Here is a 9,423-nt window from a genome sequence, read left to right on the forward strand (position 1 = left end):
GGGGTGGGGGGAGGAGCAGTTCCCGAGCCCCGCACTTTAGAGATCTTACTCTTTCAGCATGTGTTGTGCTCTCAGGACTTCTGTTATTACTGCCTGCACAGTTCAGTGACCATGCGCTCTCAAGAGCGCTGCTAACGATAAGGGAAAAATGAAAAGCCTTCTAAATTAAAGTTCTTTGACTTCAGATGTTTATGCACATGTTTCTCCGGCGAAGGGCTGTGCAGCAGCCCAACAAAGAAAGCGAGCAACCCAGGGGGATAAATGCATAAACAATGGAAAAACTGTTGCGCAACATTCAGACAAATTCAGGTCTTGTAAAAAAAACCCTGCGTTTGTGAAGATGAATAAATGTATGAGCAGTGCTTATGTAAATGTGTTCACTCTCAAGCCTTCTCTGCAGAAAATTCAGAGTCTCCTCCAGTTTTTTAAGGTTATCATAATAAGCCTGTATAGCCGCTGAATGAAGGAGGTCAATAACCCTCTGACAAGTCCAAGCTTTTTATTTACTTTAACAAATGTAATGGGGTGAAAATGGGATTTGTTTGAATATTGCACAACCTATGATTTTCGATAGTTTTCCCAAAACTCAAATCAGTGCGGGTGTCGGTTTGAATTTGCTGTTACATTTCTTCTCTTGGAAATGCAGTATCTTCCTCTGTAATGAACATTTAGAATATATCAATACAGAATAATTGAACACAGATGTACACAGTCTGACTGTGTCTGCACTACTTATATATATATATATATATATATATAAATATATTTTTGTTTGTACTCCACAAACAGTTCACATGTGGTCAAAATGAAGTTGAAGGCATACTATGCAGGATGTTTTTTTGCATGTGTTTATAATCAAATAAGTCTCCTCCTCCATCTTCAACATCGCCCACTCACCCTCGAGTATCCGACCGAGTCACAGACCTGCCGGTAAATTTCTCCCATCAATGACTCGGACCAGACATTAGGCTTCATTGTCCGGTCGGGACTATGAACCGGACATTATACAAATTATTTGAAAACCGAACATTCCGTTCAAAAACGGATGTCTGCTAACTTCTTTCTGCATAGCTAGAGGTTACTGTAACAGGATCCGATGCTTATCTCCCCACAAACCACACAGTCCGCAAGTCTTGGACGCACATGGGATTTTATTTGGTGTATCCTCACAATGCAAAACAACAAAACACACATGAAAGGAGAAGTGATCACGCAGCGCACATAGCTCTCACGTGAGTCTCCCATTCCAGCCCCGGTCCCACTGCAGGCAGAACAGATATAGTGTTGCCAATTACTCTAATTGCCTACAGCTGCAGTTGCAGGCCAGCTAAATCGCTCCCACTCTGTCAGCAGATGACGCCCTAACCACCCCACCACAGTAACGTTACTTACAGGTACAACAGAAAACAAGCCAGCTCTGTGTCACTCTTCATCCCCTTGGCAAACTTCTGTGGAAGCCACCGAGGAAAGGAAATTCCAAGATTACAGTAACTCTAATTCTTGAACAAGTCCTGCATATCAGCTTGGCTTGTTTTTTTGCTTCAATGTATTGGGGAAATTACAGCGGCTAGCTAGCTATTGCAACAAACATTCTGTTGAAATCTGACCCCAAACCTCCCCACAAAGGAAAAAGTGCCATGCCCAGAAACATCCCAAACACATTTTAGAATAACGAATACAGGAAAAGCTGCTCAAATTTGGTGATAGTTTGTAAAGACAGAGATTGTATAGATATGCCTTACTTTGGTTAATTAATTGTATTTTAAAATTTAAAATCATGCATAGTAAGCCTTAAAAGTGTTCAAATTTCAGTGACTTAAGTGTATTTTTATACATTTTGGTTTCACCATGTAGAAAGTACAGTAGCCCACTTTTTATATATAGCCCCCCATTTCAGGGCACCACTATGTTTGGGACATATTAATGTTGTGTAAATGAATGTAGTCATGTTCAGTACATTGTTGCACATCCTTTGCATACAATAAATACTTGGACAATACTTGACCCATGGACAGGTGCTGAGTATCCTCTTTGGTGAGGCTCTGCCAGGCCTGTACTGCAGCCATCTTCATTTCCTGCTTGTTTCGAGGGCTAGTTAAGTTTTCTCTTCAGCATATGAAACACACATTCAATTGGATTCAGGTCAGGTGAATGACTTGGCCTGTCAAGATTTATCCAGTTTTTGGCTTTGCTACTTTAACAGTATGTTTGGGATCACTGTCTTGCTGGAGGATGAGGCACCGTCTGATGAGTTTCGAGGCTTTTGCTTAAACTTGAATAATAAGAAACGCCCGTGAAGCCATTTCTCCCAAACATTATGGTGCCCTGAAATGGGGGACTGAATAAAAAAAATTCAGTAATTTCTACATGGTGAAACCAAAATGTATAAACATAACCTTCAATAAAAGCAGACAATCTGCACTATAACTCTATGTGAATTATTTGAAATAAAACCTAAAATGATATATAATTATAGCAGGTGCAAATCATTAGTCTGCAAAGCACATTTAAAAATGAACTTTAAGGAGTCCTTCCTCACTTCCCAGATCCGACCAGACCTGGTTAACTTCCAAACAGATGTTATTTTGGCACTGGCTTTCAGGCATGCTGAGCTCATTTAGAACATTGCTAGAATCCAGCAATCGTCTGCTTTAATGGTCTGAGGCCTGTCCTGTCGCCATTAACACATGTATCAAAGATTTATTTATTTAGTTAAAATGCACAAACCGCTGTTTCTCCCATTCTAATACATAGCAACCAGCATTGGTAGGAATCGCAAGAGGCCATATTGATTTTATACAATGGGAAAATGTTTGGAGTTTTGTGCCCAGTTTTGAATCCGGTCCAGGTTTTTAAGAGTGACATAAATGCTCTTGAAAAAGTACAAAAACAGCAGCTAGCTTGATTCCAGGTATGAAATATAAAAGTTTAAAAAAAAAGTGTGAAAGAAAGATCATAGTTTAAAAAAAAAAAACCAGACCTTATAGACAGCTTTTTATTTTTGGCTGTGGCTAACGCATTTCGGTTTGAGGCCTTCGTCAGAGAATCTATGCTCCATGCTTCGGATGCTCTGACAAAGGCTTCGTACTGAAACATACTACCCACAGCTAAAGATAAAAAGATGTCTATGAGGTGGAATGTCTTTTTATATTTGAATTTGGTGTGCCACCATTTCAATAACTTTATACTATGGTCTTTGAACGTTGGTTCAGCAATGAACTCGTCAAATGAGTTTGGAAAATAATAACAGAAATAATAATTTGGTGAACATAATTGCATAAACTGGTCTATGACTGGACTGGTGATGGTAGGGAGCAGGGAGGGCGGGAATGTATAGGAGGGTATGGACACAAATATTTGGATTAAAGTGTAAAGGAAAATAACTTGGTTAAATAATAGCTACAGTGACAGCTCCAATGAAAGATGGGAGTCTTCCAGGATGGTTCAGAGGAAGGTTGATGAGTTATTAAATTATAATTGAATTAAATTATATTAAATGAAATTTGATTATTATAAAGTTCAAGGAAGGCCATGGTATTAGAAAGGTAAATCTTGTTTTGACATGTGGTCTAAAGGAGAAGATTGGTGACATTGTAATGGCAAAGGCAATGGCTGTTTATTGATCAAGTATGAAAACAAGGAGCAGAGAGGAAAGGGCATACAGCTGAGTGAAAAATGCAATAAAGTGGCTGAGAAAGTTAAGAAAACAGGAGACAGGGCAGTTTTGAGGGGTGTGATTTATGGCATCCCGAATGAAGAAAACTTGGAAGATATGGAGGCAAATGTAAAATGAAGGTGTCAGGCATTAAGAACCTACAAGCAAGAAGGGGAGGAGAAAAGATAGATAGTCTACTGGTCTACTCGGAATTTCAAGATAAACTGTTGCCAGATAAATTATTATTGGAATTCATGAGGTACTATAGTTGGGCATATGCAACACCTCCTCTTAGATGTTAAAAATGCCAGAAATCTGCCCATATTGCAGCTGGATGGAATGAAGACAATACCCATCCATAGTCATGTAATGATATTATGTGGAGTTCACATGTGAAATTAGAGAATTGATTTAAGAAATATAAATGAGTTTCCCACAAAGATTGCACAGTTGCAAAAACTATATTTTTTAAGCAATTTATGAACTAGATACTGCGGCCGCAAATTTTTTATTTTAAATTTATACATGTCCATTTTGCATGTATCCATTCTGTTTACTGGCTGATGTAGCTAAATATCCAGTGAGAAGACATACTGTTTGTGGGCCAGGAGCATTTGTGATTATGTAATCAGCAGGGAAAAAAAGATGAAGAAGAAGGATAAAAAATGCAAACTCCCCTAGGTTTGGGGCTTTATTGACACAGACAGTCCTCTGTAGAAGTCATATACAGCATACCATTACTAGTCTGGTCTAGCACAAATGTTGTGTGCATGTATTCCAGCATATGGTGTATATATTATTTTGCATTATTTTCTCAGTTTCTCAACATTCTATACTTTGCTTTCCCAGGATAATCCTGCATCCAACATTTTCTATTTAATTTGATTTGAGGGTTTGAGTTCAAGATAAGGACCCACCAGCAAGAACAGTAAGCCATTGTTAACATAATCCAGTGTTAAAGGGGTGGTTGTTAGATCATTTACATTGCTGGGCATACACTTATAACATATCATATCAACATATTTTAAGGTATACTGTTTCTATGTCTGAAAAGCCAACCAAGAAAGCTATGGTATTACTTTAGGGGAAACATTCAGCAAGCATAAAGTTAGAGCCCACCACATAAATGCGAAAAACCCACTACCTCCATTCCCTTTGTGTTCAGTTCGCCCCAACTCTCTTCAGAGGCTTTTAAGATAAGGATGTCTTGAACACTTTGGCACGTTTGTGTGTGAGCAGAGCCACAACAGACACAGGCACCCAGTGACATAAAGCACACTGTCAGAGCCAGAAAGGAAGGGGTTAAATGTTTTATCTTGAGTCTTTGGATAGCGAAAGGCATCCCAGTCTATTTAATGCTATAGCTTGTCCCCTCCGTGCACCCCCTTCGTGTTTTGGATGGTTTGGGAGCAATGGTGGCAGTGACAGGACTGCGAAGCTACATGCTGCTGGGAGACTGACTCCGCCCCTTTGTTCATTTTTTTTTATTTGGGAGAAGGTCAGCTCCACATTCCATCTGCCTCCTAGGATTTCCTCTTAAACAGAAGGGGCCAGCCTGGGGAAAGGGAAGGGGGGGATTAGATCTGTCCATGCTCCCATTCCATAACCCAAGAAAATGTACAATACTGCAGGTCAGGAACAGTGTCAAATTGCATTTTACAACCTTCTTCTCATTCACAGGGCCCCACAGCGTAGCTATGTTGAGTAACATTAGGCTTTCTCTGTAGGGCTCTCAAACTGAACCAGTGCAGGGGGAAAAAACATCCCCAATGTCTTTTAGAATGCGAACTATTTTTAGAATGCAAAATTTTCACCTTCATTCACGTACCTAAAGCTTTTTTCCGTGTGGTGAGATCGTAACCCTGCAGGAATGGAGGGTATAATATGTGACACAATGTGGATTTGATTGAGCTGGTTTGTTCTGAGTTCCTCTTCCAGCAAGAACAAACACAAGAGAATGACAGCTGCGGTTCAGTATCCATGTTCAGCACCAACGACAAAGGAACAAACACTTTCTACAGACATAAGCAAGATCCACAGCATCATGCAGCCTTCAGATATTATTACAGGTTTAGCACATTGACATACATCATGCTACTCCTAACATTGCAGCTCCATTCTCTAGTTCAGTGCTTGTAATTTGTGCTACATACACAGCAATATTCTCACTGTTGATTCAGACTTAACAGTGTTTATATGAGTCCATGAGGGACCAAAGTGTACTCTGTAAGACTAAAATGTGGTATGTCAGAATATATTTAACCCTAACCGCTCACACCAACTTTGCTGTGTACAGATGATGGATTACTTGTTGACCGGAGTCCTCAGCACCATGAAAAGTTGTGTGATAAAGTTTCTTCCTGTGTCCACCTGAATATGATTATTCACGGTTTTTGGAGACTGCTTGAGACTCTGGAAACCGCATGGAGCATGAAAGAGGGGGTTCCATCATTCACAGAGACATTTTCCTTTTTTCCCAGATTTTCCACACAAACATTAAAGTAACTTCATTAAATAACTGTTAACCAACCGGTTGTACGTATGATTGTTCACACACATAATAAAACCTTTTCCTTTTGTATTTTAAAACCAAAAGGCGATGCTACAAATGAATAGCTATAGTGGTATCTGAAGCAATACTCAACATATTTTTTTTTAATTGTGCTAAGTGCCAGACACAGGCAGATATTTTGTGGCATGATATTTTCATGTTGCCGGCAGCTCGGCAGTGTAGAGGAGGGGGCCAGCAGCGAGAGGGGCATTTAAGCTGGTCTGTTCCTAGTTATAAATTACAACTATGCTGTGCAACAGCCGGAAATGAAAGAGAACTGGCAGTACACAATTTTACCTCCATGTCCCCACAGTCCCATTCCCTCATCTTGCCCCAGAAAATGGTCATCTTCCCCTTCTTTTCTGTGACAGGCAGGCAGCTTGACACATATGTTCAACACACACTTTCAGATGAAAGTGTTTGGATTTGGTCCAAGTGCTACATTTTTTGGTCTAACTTCAAAAGGGGACTATGGGCAGTTCAACTTGGGGGTGGGTGGCTCTGGCTTGTTATTTATGTGTATATAATTTCAAACACAGACTAATATCTGTGCCCTTCTTTTTTGTCTTATTGTAGGCTACTGCTTTTCTTGAAATTTTGCAACCACTGAAAATCGATATCATACCTACCATAAAATATGATGGTGGATGCCTACTTCAATCAAGAAATGGTTGACTGACTACAAAATTGCTGTTTGATAATGACCATATCAGACCTGAACCCAACTGAAAATTTGTGTTTTGAATGGAAGAAAAGAAAAAAGAGGAAATGTCTCACTGCAACGCTGGCTTTTTTATACTGATTACCCGTCTTAAAATGCATATATTAAAGATAGAACCCCAGGGAACTGCGCACATTCCTAAACCCATAGGTTTCTTTCACAAGCACTTCTGTGTGTGCCCAAATCACACAAAGACTGAGGGGGGAATCCACAAAAGGACTGTAATGTTTTTGTGCCCTTTAAATTTTCACAAGTTCCAGAAAAAAAGAATACACGGCGACTGCGCTACCAGGGAAACTGTGGCACGGTGTGCTGACAGGGTCGCACAAACTGAAAGTGTGTTGCCCTGGTTCTTACTCACAGCCAGAGGGCAGCATAAGACTGACTTTGCGTTTTACTTTGCACTTATTACCTGAATCGTTGTTTCCACCTGTGTCTTTTAGCCTGAGTATTTACTTGCCCCACATCCCTTGTTTGTCGCTCAATCTTGGAGTTTACTTCCTCGTGTTTGCCTGCTGCCTTGTTTCCTTGTGCTAGCTGATTCATGAGTAATTTTTGCTAAACATTAGTATCTCATTTGTTGTGATGTGCAGGCACCACTTTTTATCTTTCATTGCCAATTACCTGACTCTGTGCTTCAGCAATAACAACTTTATAATGTCTATTGATTGAACGCAACACCTTTTCCTTGCAATTTTGACAACAAAGATGACAATGAACCAGCCCCCTGTAATTCATTGTCTTCTTCATTTTCAGTAGGCTATTTTATTGTACTCGGACAACTATTTTGACAACTCCAATAACCATGTTACTTTAGAAAATAATCATTCAAAATGATCCAATTTTGTGAATTGAGATAGTAAGCTGTTCCAAGAAACCTTGAAGAGATCTATTTGCTGCTCATTCAAACGATCTTGTCTGTGGCCCTATAGTTACTTTTTTTGTCGTTATTAATTCCTGTACTATTATCTGTGCAAATTAAAATTAATCATGAGTAAAATGATGAACATGCTTCCAAGTAATTTTACTTATTCAGTGCTTGCTCAAGTCAAAAACAGGTGAGAGAAAGAAAAACATATTTTATTTGCACATTTTCAGACAACTTGACACCAAGACCTGTTTTATAGTTTAAAAGCATAAACATAACATAAAAAAATGTGCTTGGACAACTGAGATGAGGCACAGCCTCAAATTTAACTAATGCAGCAGACAGCATGGCAGGACCTTCACTAAAAATAAACATAATACAAATTATGAAAGCTGGTTATAAGTGTGTTTCACCTAGATCCTAGTTTTGTGCAGTGTAGAGAAATACAAGAACACTGTTCTTACAGACAAAATTTTGATTATTATGTTGTATGTTAGTAGAAAAAAGATGAGTTAGTTGAATATAGTTTAACACTGTTCCTGGGGGTACACTTTTTGTGTTTGGCCTGAGTTCTCAATGAATTAAGATTGACTGAGCTGACACTACTCTATCTGCTCAAGGTTCGTTTTTAATTGTTTTTTGTATGATCATAAAACATTTACCACTTTGTTAGTGATTCTTTGTCATCATACTGTTAGAACAAATGCACTTTCAACAAACCATATATGGGAAAGTTCATTTGTTGTAACAGTATGATGCATGCAAAGATGTTCCATCAAGTTATGTCTGTTCTTTTGAGCCTTTTAATAAAATTACAGGGTGTTCAACTTTTCTCCTTTATTGCTTATGAGTGAGCAAACATGTATTTGGCCCTGGAACAATTTAACTGGGCAACTAAATCAGCTTAATTAAGAGTTGCATCAAATATGTTTGAGGATAATAATTAAATTTGTCGTATACATAGCTTTACTTTCCAAACCAATGCAGGTGCTTCCAACAGGACGGCTTCACAAAAAGAAAAAAAACATATAATAATAATAATACATTTTTTTTTAATTACATGAAACTTTGTATCAGATTAAACATACAGATAAAGCATTCAATTAACATCCAATTAAAATAAATGAATGGACATCTTAGATGAGGCAGCTAATGCATTGACTCAAAATAGAAGCACTAATCTGGTCATATACTGTACCTATAGGCAGCGACAACTGCTCAACCACAATGGATCCTGAGGCCACAGTGTTCTCAGACACGAGAGAGCCCAAAATAGAAACTTTCCTTTTCAGAAAATACAGTGCTGCCTAAGTCAGTCTGTTGCAGAGATGATATTTGAACTACAGTGCACAAATAACAATATTCTACATTTGAACTCTTTAACGCTAACCTTTTGATGTACACGTAATTTTATCTTCCCGTGAATATTTAAATGTGTTTCATACGTTGGAACGATGCCAAAAACAACGGCTTTATATTTTCAGCACTGGTACACTCACACATTATTTCTTAATAGGGAATGGTCTCAAAATTCGGAAACAGGCTTAGCCTAAGTTAGTCGCAATTTAATAGTAAGAATAACCGTATGTTATTTTCACCGTGAGTTAAGACCAAATGAGTTAATACTA

General features: G+C 38.6%; 1 protein-coding gene across 1 annotated transcript in view; it reads left to right on the top strand.

Annotated features, from left to right (window-relative positions):
- Positions 1–7,930, top strand: part of LOC135236073 (uncharacterized) — a 32,020-nt gene extending 24,090 nt beyond the window's left edge. Inside the window, exon 8 of the mRNA XM_064302244.1 lies at positions 6,783–7,930. The gene's annotated coding sequence lies outside the window, so the exon portion shown is untranslated. The remainder of the gene's footprint in view (positions 1–6,782) is intronic.
- Positions 7,931–9,423: the final 1,493 nt, after the last annotated feature.

Source organism: Anguilla rostrata, chromosome 12, assembly GCF_018555375.3.
Source record: "Anguilla rostrata isolate EN2019 chromosome 12, ASM1855537v3, whole genome shotgun sequence".
Lineage (NCBI taxonomy): Eukaryota > Metazoa > Chordata > Actinopteri > Anguilliformes > Anguillidae > Anguilla > Anguilla rostrata.